This window comes from Equus asinus, chromosome 13 (assembly GCF_041296235.1).
Source record: "Equus asinus isolate D_3611 breed Donkey chromosome 13, EquAss-T2T_v2, whole genome shotgun sequence".
In the NCBI taxonomy this organism is placed as follows: domain Eukaryota; kingdom Metazoa; phylum Chordata; class Mammalia; order Perissodactyla; family Equidae; genus Equus; species Equus asinus.
Window position 1 is genome coordinate 59,073,715 of NC_091802.1, and position 12,160 is coordinate 59,085,874.

Consider the following 12,160-nt stretch of genomic DNA (forward strand, 5'->3'; position numbering starts at 1 on the left):
CCTGATACCCCCCAGCAAGCCCCTTCCACCCTTGGGTCTCCATTCCTCCTCTGTAAAGCAGGGGACACGCAGCTTCTGCCAGCATTGCGACCCACTGCCGCTCCACAGGACCCCTCTAAGCTTGGGAAGGGCCTGCTCGCAGCCCCACAGGGTCTCATACAGCTTCAGGCATTGCTTCTGTTTATTGATGCAGCCCCAGTGCCTACGTCAGGGCCTGGCACACAGTAGGTGCTCAATAAATGTTTGCAAAATGAATATATGGTGGCTTCCATTTTATCCTCATAAAAACCCTGTGAGCTATCAAGAGCCATCACTAGCCTGCTGGGGACAATCCTAATTGTTGCAGTAATGGATATACATTGACTGTAGGAATGCCCTGTTTGCATGATCTCGTTTCTCCCTTTCCTCCAGGCCATGAGGGGGTGCAATTACTGTCACCATTTTGCAGATAGAGAAACTGAGGCTCAGGATGGGGAGATGCATGGCCCGAGGTCCCTTGTCCCCAGACCCGAACAGACACTGCTTATAGCAAGGCCAGCCTCCACCTGCCTTCCAGGAGGGCTAAGGAAAGGCTGCTGGTGAGGGACAGAAAGCAAAGCCTCGGCTTTCACGAGGGTCTCTGGGTCCCACCAGGCACAAGCTTGTCTTCCTTAAAACGTCCTAAGGGAGGTCCTGGAAGGACATGAGAGTGGACGGGGCTCAGTATACAGGTGGTAGCCTGCGACACAGAAGCCCCTGGGAGCGAGCAGATGGCTCCCCCTTTACCGCTGGAGACGCGGAGAGGGCTGCCGCGCCATAGAAGGAGCGCCAGCCGGGGCTGTGAGGCAGGCAGAGCCGAGGTTTCTGCCGACCAAGGCTCGACACTGAGCTGTCTGACACCAGCGTCCGATTAACCAGAAGAATCTTTAAGGAGATCACGGCAACGGGTTGTGTGTGTTGAGATGGGGCGGTGACTCCAGCCCCCAACCCAGAAGGAGGCTTTGGGGGCACCCCGGGGAGATGAGGGGCCTCGAGAGCAGGCCTGGGGCTTTCCTGAGCCATGGGGGACCGGAGCCCCCAAGAGAGGGATGGGACACAGAAAGGAGAGAGGACGCAGATCCCTGCTCCCAGTTCACATCCTCGTCCCTCAGAAGGAGGGGAAGGGAGTGAAAGGAGGGGACAAGGTGAGGACTGCCTTCACCATGTGGCCAAAAATCACAGCCAAGAAGGCCCCACGGCAGTGGGCACAGGCCTCTACCAGGGCAGAGCTAACTTTAAAATAAGAGTCGAATCATTATAAAAGTAAGAATTCTCCAGGCTCAGTGACATGACAGATGAAGCAGTTTACCTAAAAGGCCCCAATGTTTTGGGAAGAGTCCCCCCCACCAAAAAAAAGCCCCAAAACCATGAAAAACCAACCTCGAGGGCAGAATGTGGTTAGGCCCCCCTTCTCCATGCTGGGCACCCTCCAAGAGCTCTCGTGTCTCCCCACTGGAATGCTTCTCCATTCGAGACCTTCTTTCTCTATCTCCTGGGGTCTACACTAGGAAAACACCACACCAGAAAAACGGGTCAGAGACACGCCTCCCCCACAGAGCCCAGTCAGGGATGAACCTGAACCCCACCACAACGTATATGAGAGGTCAGGCACATGAGGAGAGCTGGAGCCAGGAAAACGAGAGGAGCAGAGGGCCCCCCACGCCCAGGAGCATCTCCATGAAGGCTGGAACGGGAGGACCAACTCTTGTAAAAGGGGTGGCCTCAGGGGCCAGACCTCGTCAAAGGGTCAGCTTACTAACCAGCTGGATGGGAGGAACAATGGCACTGAGCGACGTGATGTAGAGAAAGCTAAACCAATACGGTCAAACAGGGTCCCAGAGGGCAGGGTGGAAAGTCCCACTTGCAAGTCCATGTGCTCGTGGCAGGCAAGCGTGGCACATACGTGTCCAGCCCCAGCTCAGGGCTGAGGACGGGCAGCCCTTTCATGCCATGATTTATTCAGGAAATACTTATTGAAAGAGCACAGCATGCCATAAAAAAAAATTGAAGATTTGAATTAAATTGAAAATTTAAACAGATTAATTTATTGAGTTCTTACTATAGGCTTATATGCTACAGAGAACGTAAGGAGCTTATGAGCTAGTTTAGGACATAAAACAAACTCTAGAAAAGTTAAACAAGAAACAACTTCAATAGCAACCTTCCACGGCCCCTCCCCACCTAACACTTCAACCCCGCCCCCCGCCCCACTCCCGCTGCAGATTTCGCTCTAAGAATTATCACTGCCTAAAACACGATGTAATTTTCTTATTTGTTTTGTTTATTGCTTCTTTCCCGACTAGAATGCAAGCTCCACGCAGGCAGGAATTTCTGTCTGTCTTGCTCACTGTGTATCTCCAGGGCCTGCACAGGGCTCTGGCGTGTGGAAAGCACTCAAGAATTATTTGCCAAATGAATGACTTCAAATCTTTGCTCCATTTGGAGCTTATTCTGGGTGGGATATGTCATTTAGGACTATTGTATGTTTTCTGTATATGCATTTTGAACATTTCTTACTAAGTTTATTCCTAGATGTTTTATTTTTGTTATTATAAATAGGAGCCTTTCCTGCCGTGATATTTCTGTCGTGAGGTGTACATACAATTGGATTAGCTTGTTGTTGACTGTAGTGGTTTTTCACTGACTCTCTTGGATTTTCCTAGGACACAATTATATCATCTATGCTTTTACTCCCTGCTCTCCGACATTTACTCTTCTCATTTCCTTCTCTTATCTGATTGCATTGGCTAATGCTTCTGCTACAACCTGAAATAGTGACAGTGACACTTGGCATCTTGCTTCATCTTACTTTAGTGTTTCCACGTTAAGAAAAAGGATGGATTTTGAATATGATTACAGATCTATCAATTCCCATTTTTATTGAGTGTTTATCAAGAATGGCTGTCAACTTTTGTCAAATGCCTTTTCAGTATTGAAAAAGATAATCATATGATAATTCTCTTTATACTGATTAATAGGATGGATTATAAAGTGGATTTCTTGATATTGAACCAGTCTCACATTCCTGGAATGAACTCCAAATACACATAGGACATTATCATTTTAACATAATGCTTGGATCTTGTTTCCCAATATTTTATTTAAAATTTTGCATCAATATTCATAAGTGAGACTGGTCTCTAGTTTTATTTTTGTACAATCTTTGTTAGATTAAAAAACATTGTTATTCTCTATTTATGACAATTATGTAGATGTTTTTCCTGTTTTTATTTGCTGTAGAACAGTTTAATTAGCATTGGAAGTACCCGCTCCTTAAAGGTCTGGTTTAAATTTCCCCACGGACCTCCTTCTTTGTGTGGAAGTAGCTTAAAAACTTTCTGTTGGGGCTGGCCCAGTTGCATAGTGGTTATGTTTGTGAGCTCCGCTTCAGCAACCCAGGGTTCACGGGTTCAGATCCTGGGTGTGGACATAGCAGCATTTGTCAAGCCACTCTGTGTCGGCATCCCACATCAAATAGAGGAAGATTGTCATAGATGTTAGCTCAGCGACAATCTTCCTCAAGCAAAAAGAGGAAGATTGGCAACAGATGTTAGCTCAGGGCCAATCTTCCTCACCCACCCCCCCACAAAAAAAAACCCACCACTTTCTATCTTCCATGGAAATTGGTCAGTTTTGGCAAGTTATATTTCTCTCATTTCTTATTTTGTCTTTCTGATGCTTTCTTCCTAACCTTGATTCTGTTAGCTAGTGGTTCAGCTAGTCACTTTTTTAAAAACCTTTCTACTTATCAGGCCCATTTTTCTATTTTGTGACTCATTCATTATCTATTAACTTCATTAATGCCTTCCATCTGCTTTCCTTCAGTTTATTATTCTTTTGTCCTTTTTCTAACTGTTTGAATCATATACTTAACTCATTTATTTGTAATTCTCTCTTTTTTATCCACTATATGTTTAAGGCTATGAATTTCCCCTATTCACTGGCCCTCGCCCCCTACCAGGCCCAGCTGCGCCTTTATTTGTGGGGCTGCGTGCACCCCGCTGTGAGCCTGGCCCTCTTGTGTTGTATTTGTGGACCATTTGTCTCCCCCACTGGACTGGGTTCCTCAGCCTGGGATGGTGTCTCACTCGGCTCTGGACGTCTAGTGCCCGACATGGTGTCCCACATGCTGAAGGCCGTCGGTAAATGTTTGTGGAAGACATTATGGAGTGGCTGATAATTTTACAGCGATGTAGAATGAGTGCAATTACAAACCCACACTTGAGTAGTCGTCCACGCACGGCCCTGCGCTAGGGCCTGGCAAGTGTCCTTTCATCTAACGCTCAGTCAGCTCCAGGCGGCTGGCGCTCTTCTCCTTCCAGTGTAGGGAACCAGGGTCTGGAGAAGTTAGGGGCCGCCCCACGTCGCAGGGCTTCTAACCGACAGAACTCAGCCTCAGGAACCCAAAGCCCGCTCCTCACGAAGTGCTGGTCACACAAAGCAAAGGGCACCAGCTCACGTGGCACAGAGGGAGCCCACGTGGCACAGAGAGAGCCTGTGTGACACAGAAAGAGGCCACGTAGCACGGCAGTGAGAGCTCAGGCTTCGGTGTTAGATGGATTGGGGTTTGAATCCAGATCTCCCACTACTAGCTCTGGGACTCCAGGCAAATAAGTGAACTTCTCTGTGCCTCAGTTGTTTCATCTCTAAATTGGGGAGAAAATATCCATACAGAACTGTCATAAAAATTACATAGGATGATTGATACATCACACCCTGCACAATGCCTGGTCCGTGGTAAGCACTCAGGAGGTGGTGGTGGTGATGATGACGACGATGGTGGTGGTAACGGTGGTGGTGGTGGTGATGGCAGCAGTGATGGAGGTGATGATGGTGGTCATAGTGACGGTGGTGATAATGATGGTGGTGGTGATGGTGATGACAGTGACAACAATTACATCATCCCAGAACTCCAATTACCACAATGCCACCAAAATCCAACATCATAACAGTGAAAACCAGCCCCGTTAAGAAGACAAACAAATGCCCACAGAGTTGAAGGAGTAGAAAATCATAAAATCTCAGAGTAGGAAAACATCCTTAAGACTACCCACGTCACACTACTTTGCAGATGGGGAAAGCGAGGACCAGAGGGGGAAAGCGGTCTGCCCAAGCTCTCATCCCTGCCAACGACCAGGCGGGACTAGACCTGTATCCAGTCCACTCTTATTTCCACTCTTCCCTGCCATCCCCTCAAACACCGTTTGAGCACTCACCCTGTGCAGAACCCAAGTAGATGAATGCAGGAGGGACATCGTTATACAAAGCACAACAGATCGTAATTCCACTTGGCGTAGGGAGGAGGGAGGGGCCACCTCACATGGCTTCACAGAGCAGTGCTCACAGGGCCCAGGAGGGGAGGCAAGCCCGGCGGGACACGGGGTGACGGGAGCGAGTGCATGGCTCCCGCATAAGGCCTTCGGGGGAAAACGCGGAGCAGCACGACTTGATTTTAGCAAAAATGAGTGATGGGAGTAGGAGTTGTAAACACAACCAGAGGGGGTGAAGGGAGGAAATTAAGTATACAAATTAGGGATGATATGAAATTAATGGCTACTTAAAGGATTCATGCTAATTTAACATCTTTGTAAGCATGAGAAAACAGGAAGTAGAAAGAAAAGACTGGCAAAATATTTACTGACAAAACGCAAAATAAGAAAATATTTGTAAAGCACGCAGCATATCAACAAACGCCTTGAGGTGGCAATTCCCTAGGAAATCCGTTTCCTCCTGCAGGCACAGAGTCAACCAGAGCGGCTGACAGCGAGGCGGGTGGAGCCAGCCTCTGCGCCCGCAAGGCTGGGAGAGGCCTCACTTCGTGCCAAGCCCAGGGCGGAGGGCTTTCCATGCTGTCTGGATCATCCTCAGGGAACCTACCCGGGAACCTGAGAAGGGGGAGTGAGCAGCCGGGCCCCAGCGCCCGAACTCTCAGCGGCCTTGTGGTCTGTTCCCCACCGACCTAGTGCTGAGGGAAACCAAGGTGGGGCCACTCTCCAAACGCTGAGTCTGACCACCGCAGGCCCCAATCCCACGACATTCCTACGAGACAACCCCCTAGGGGCCATGGGAGCCCCAGGCAGGCAGAGAGGCCACAGGGACCAGTCTTGGCTGCTGACCGCCAGCCCGTTGTCACATGCACCGCCAGATTAGTAGCCATCAATGACGTGTTTTTGAAGGAGTCTGAAGAAATGTTCTTTGCGAAATGGGCCTAGATTGGCTCTGATACAAAGACAGTCACAGGCCAAGGGAGGTTTGAAAGCCATCAACAAGGGCTGACGGCAGACGCCAGCGAATCGGGCAGGAGGGAGCGTCTCAGGGGAGGTCACCAGGCAATCACGAGGCCCCCATTTCGTTTAATATCTGAGCTAATGATCTGGAAGACACCACACAGGGCACGAGCAAGATCCGCGGGAGAGATGGGTGGGGCGGCAGCTGTGCGGGACGGGGAGGTGACAGAAGCGACCTGCAGGGAGGGTAAGTGGCTCCCAAGTAAATCGAGATTCAGCTTGAAGGAGAATTGCAAACGCTTGAGTCTAAGACAGAAGAAAAGAAAAACCTCAGCCTGAAACAGAGATTTTCAGAGCCGAGAAACCCAGGAAGGAGAGACGGTGCCCGCATCAGATAATCATGGGGGCCCCGGACCAGACAAGCTGGGATGCAATATGAAGGGCATCTGTGTTTTCCAGCTGTTTGGGGGGAGGAAGAAAATTCCCTCAGAGGAGGTGGATGGGACCAAGTGGCTCAGGGGTCCCGGGGGGCCACACTCACCCTGAGGGATCCGAGTCAGGGAACAGAACCGACACGTGTGCAAGAACTGATTTCACCCCTAACGCTCAGCTGCCCCTGACTGACTGGAGCAGAGTCAGGTCTAGAAGGCCCCGCCGGGGTAGCCGGGGGGCAGGGGCGAGGGGCGGCGGCTGCAGGAGGGGTAGACCCCCTGAGAGGGCTCTCTGCAGCCCCCCTACCTGGCCTCTGCCAGTGGCCTGGGAATGGCATCTGGACGGTCCACTCGGCAGCCTGCAGGGAGTGCCGGGGCCCCCTGCTCCATGTGCTCACAGCTCGGGAGGAAAACGAAGTCGTCAGCTGGCCGCACGTGGAAAATTACTGGGGCAGCCATTCCTCGCTGCCCTGTAGGGACCGGGCTAGTCGGCCAGGTAACCATGTACTCCTACCACTCCTGGCCCACAGAGGCTGCTGGGCCTGCCGGGAGCAGGGGGAGAGCAGAGGAGAGGAGGGTGTGTGGGGGTGCTGGGCCCACTCAGGAAGGGCACTGGCAGAGGGCAGATGGACAGAGGTGAGCCAAGGACATAGGACGGGCGTGCAGCGGGCAGGAAGGGTGTGGAGGGGCAGCTTCCTCCAGAGTGGACCACTGAGCCAGAGGCTGAGTCAGTTTCAGTACAGGCATTGACCCGAAACGCAGTCAGCCCCTACTTGGCAGGCCTCACTGGGTGGCTTGGGGCAGAGCAGCTGGACTGCTGGGGAGCCTCTCCCCACAAAACCCCCAGGAGAACTGGCAAGACTGGTCTCAGGCCTGGAGCCAACAGTTTGCCCTGAGTCTCAAACGGGCAGTGACACTCAGGTGACTCTATGCCCTAACCAATGGCCTGTGTTCGTACTGGAAGGGACCTCCTTGAGGACAGGGAGTTTTGTCTGTTTCGTTTTTTCACTGCTGTCTCTCTGGTGCCTAAAATACTACCCAGAATATATTAGATGCTTACTAATTATTCGTAGGATGGATGGGTGGATAGATGATGGAGGATAAATGGATAGATGGACAGATGAGTCGATGAATGGATGGAGAATGGTGGATCAATGGTGGATGGATGGAGGATGATGGATGGATGGATGGAGGGATGGAGAATGATAGATGAATGGATGGTGGATGGATAAATGGGTGGATGGATGGATGGATACATGGGTGGAAGGGTGGAAGGATGATGGATGGAGGATGGATGGGTGGATGGATGGATGGAGAATGGTGGATAAATGGATGGTGGATGGATAAACGGGTGGGTGGATGGATGGATGGATGGATGGATACATGGGTGGACGGGTGGATGGATGATGGATGGAGGATGGATGGGTGGATGGGTGGACGGATGGATGGAGAATGGCAGATGAATGGATGGTGGATGGATAAACGGGTGGGTGGATGGATGGATGGATGGATGGATGGATACATGGGTGGACGGGTGGATGGATGGAGGATGGATGGGTAGATGGGTGGATGGATGGAGAATGGCAGATGAATGGATGGTGGATGGATAAACGGGTGTGTGGATGGATGGATGGATGGATACATGGGTGGATGGGTGGATGGATGGATGGATGGATACATGGGTGGACGGGTGGATGGATGGAGGATGGATGGGTGGATGGATGGATGGATGGAGAATGGTAGATGAATGGATGGTGGATGGATGGGTGGTTAGATGGAGTATGGATGGATGGGTGGACGGGTGGATGGATGCAAGTCCTTGAGCATCAGGTCCCAGGTGACTGTTCCCCCACCATCATTCCCCGTCCCAGCCCCAGGAGACCCAGTGAAGAAGTGACCGGGGCAGAAAGGGTCACTGGAGGGTCTCTGAGCCTCAGCAAAGCACAGGAGATGCCAAAGGAGACCCAAGAGGCTGAGAAAGCTTCGCTCAGCTCTCCTGAGGATTAAACAAAATAAAACCCATAGAGGTGCTTTGTACACTGCAGAGCTCTGAACACGCGTGGGGCCTTCGTGCTGTATCCTCCATCCCACAGAGAATGAAGCACCTTCCGCTCCTACTGGTGGAACGCTTCAAGAGGGCAGCCACTTACCTTTTTCGACTGTAGGCCCCGCCCCTGACCAGAATAGGTGCTTGTGGAGTAGTGAGTACATCACTGTGTTTACCACCAATGGCAGGCAGCTGATGAGCAGCTATGACCACAGGTCCCCTGCTGTGCCCAGGGATGCCGAGCGACCATAATGCACGATGGCCCATGTTTTAGCACCAATCCTCAATTCTAAGGCTGCCAGCTAGTCCTGTCCACGGCAACATCACCCCTGCCAGGGCCAGACACTCCTGGCACACGAGGAGCTCAGGCATCTTAATTCGTAAACGCCCCGTTGCCCCATCCACAGGGGCACTGCCAGGTGGTGACCACAGAGGGGTCTTTACAGAGCTCACACCTGGGACTAGATGCTGTGCTTTGAGGTGGAAAGGACGATTGATCCCATTTCACAGATGGGGAAACTGAGTCGCCCGAGGCCACATATCTGACCAGAGGTGAAGCCGGGACTTGGACTGCCGCCAGCTCTTACGCACCAGGCCCCCACCGGACAGAGCCAGGTGGCCCATGACTGTTCCCCGAATCCTCAAAGGACGATGTTTCCATAATTAAATACACTTTGGGCCACAATGATCATTCCCAAAGAGGTGTCTCAACATACCTTGGGGATTTGGGGCAGAAGTTTAGAACCCCCTAAAGGGACCACTTTGAAGGGGGCCGTTGAACCATTCAGAAAAACAACTTCCATGTCCATCCCTGGGCCTCGGCTCGGCACAGTGCCCAGCGGGCTCAGGGGGTGACGGAGCCAGGGGAGGAGCTGCCAGGGGCAGAGCACGGCCTCCCCAGGCTGAGTGGCTGGTGCACCCCACTCCCAGGGGAGAGCCCGTCCTCTTAGCCCCCAAACCCGAGACCCCTCTCTGCCTCAGACACCCCCAAAGGTGATTTACAGAACACGGAGGGGCCCCAACCTCAGGATCCCTAACCCGGAGACCACCAAAGAGGCTGACCTCCATTCCCAGCCACACAGGGCTGCTGTGTTAGTACCTTCTCACCCAAACCATGTCACCACTAAAGCTGAAAAGTGCTGTGTGTCTGAGACAGCACCCAGCACCACGAAACACCGGTGCCTCTGCAAGCACAGCCCAGCCGACCATGAGGCAGACGTCTTCACTCAGCCAACTCGAGCCCTGCAAAAGGAGTCCTCATGGTCCTGGCCCATGTCACAGACCGGCAAGTGGCACCCTTGGGGGCGGTCCTCACCTCTTCCCAAGCGACGGGTGCACAGGGCTGGGGACTCAGGCCCAGGACAGGCCCTGTACCCCATCCCTGCCTGCACCCAGCAGAGACAGGCAGGAATGCCCAGCAAAGGTCCCCTGGGGTGGGGAGGGGGTGGGCGTTGGGTCTCCCGTGCCCTGGTTCTATGAACTCCAGGTCGTATCCTAGACACGCCCCCATCACGGTGAGCAACAGAGCAGACAAGCAGTGGGCAGCACAGCCCACCACGGGGGACCAAGCTAGTCACCCCATCCCCAAATGCAAGCTGGCAGCCACTCAGCGGCCACCAAAGGCCACTGAGGGGCAGATCAGGAGTCTTTGTGACAGGCATTACCAAATTCATTGGTGAAATTAATTCTCCCCCAAACAGCTGAGATCGTGTTAAATCAAGACTTGTCAGATGGTTGGCTGGCCCCTTTTTTTGTCATTCCCACATGCAAGGAATGGCACGGAGGCCATGACGACCATGAACCATGATGGGAAGCCCTGAGCCCTCACCTGCATCCTTGGTTTCCCCATGGGCAGCGCGCCCCTGGGGCCAGAGTCCCGCAGCTCTCCCTAATGCCCACCCATCCTTGAGGACCGCAGTCTTGCTTTCTCTTCCGCTCCCCTTGAAAACTCAAGTAGGATGCACGTTGGGTTGAGCTGGATGCTGAAGATGAGATTGCATCTGTCTGGATATAAATAATTTACTGCTGGATGGTCAGAGGGAATCTAATTAGTTCTTGTTCTCCTGATAGAATCAGCCCACCATTGCTAAAACATTTCACTCCGAATTAGTCTGAAAGGGGCCAACAAGGCAATGCTAATTTTATACACACGACGTCCCCCGCAGCTTCTGAAAATACACATGCAGCATGAAGCAGCGGCTGCTGGGGGCGCCCGGGAAAGTCCCGGAGGGTGGGCCACACCAGGGTCGGTTGGAGAAGGGGAATGCAGGAAGGAGCCGGAACCCTCCTGCCTTCCATCAGTGACTCTTCTCCTCCCAGCCACCGGATAAAAGGAACGGGCTCCCCAGTGAGCGACCAACAGGCGAAGGCGCCCGGGGAAGGGCTCGTCCCCACCCCAGCATTCCAGCAGGAAAGACTCACAGAGCTGCACTTTGTTCCCTCTGCCAGCCCCCCCAACCTGCCCGGGGAAATCACAGCTCGGATGCGATCCGAACATGAGGCCGTGCGCCAGCCAGCGCCAGCCAGGCCCCCGCGGCCACGCGGACCCACACGCACAGGGCGGGGAGGCGGGAGGGAGGAGGGCTTCTCGCATCCCGAAGTTTCCATCAGGAACGTTTGAAATGAAGCTGATCTCAGACAACAAGCCGACGGGATGGATAGACCACAAAAACCACCACCACAAAGAGATGCTTTAAACCATGGGAAACGCAGTCGGCGGTGTTTGAAAAAAATCAAAATCTCCAAGAAACGCTCAGCGAGAAGGAAGAGGATGGACAGGCCAAAGCTGACTCGTCTGCTGAGCAGAGACTGTCCTCGTCACAATCGTGGCCGGGAGGCCGAGCTCCTGGCTGCGAGGACAGGGCGGGGTCCCTACAGCCCCCCACCATCAGCGCCATCCTTAGTGTGCAAGCAGAGACCACGGCTCCTCGGCAGTTTCTCCCTTCGACCCACCGAGGACACGGACGTCACGGCGGGAGCTGCCGAAGTGCCCGTCTCACCACAGCCTGGCCAGCACGGCACGCCGGTGTTTTCTAAAGTCTTTGCTACTATGATGTGGAGAAGGGGTGTCACATTGTCAAAGTGCTATGGATGAGGTTACACAGTGATTAATTTTCTTTCCACCTAGAAGACAAATAGAATACGTCTTCTCTTGCAAAGCATGCCCTTTTTTGGCACTTGTTTCCTTTGCAGTTAAACCAATACACGCTTCGGCCGCCTGCCCGAGCCCCTGGCCTGCATTTGGGCGGAGAGCGAGTCTTACGCTCTCCGTCACAGCGCAGCCGCTTAATAAATATTTATGGGACGAAGCGGAGGATGGAACTGAGGGAGCGTGTTCTCTCGTGGTTCACAAAAGCATAGATGAAGGAAACAGAAATAATGACGCTCCGAAGGAAAATGTCTCAGGTTAAGTGAGCCCAGAGGAAGCGCCCGACCCC

The 12,160-nt window shown here is 52.7% G+C and overlaps 1 protein-coding gene across 6 annotated transcripts in view; it reads right to left on the bottom strand.

Annotated features, from left to right (window-relative positions):
• RBFOX3 (RNA binding fox-1 homolog 3) overlaps window positions 1-12,160 on the bottom strand; it is a 445,764-nt gene that overhangs the window by 396,198 nt on the left and 37,406 nt on the right. The window lies entirely within an intron of this gene.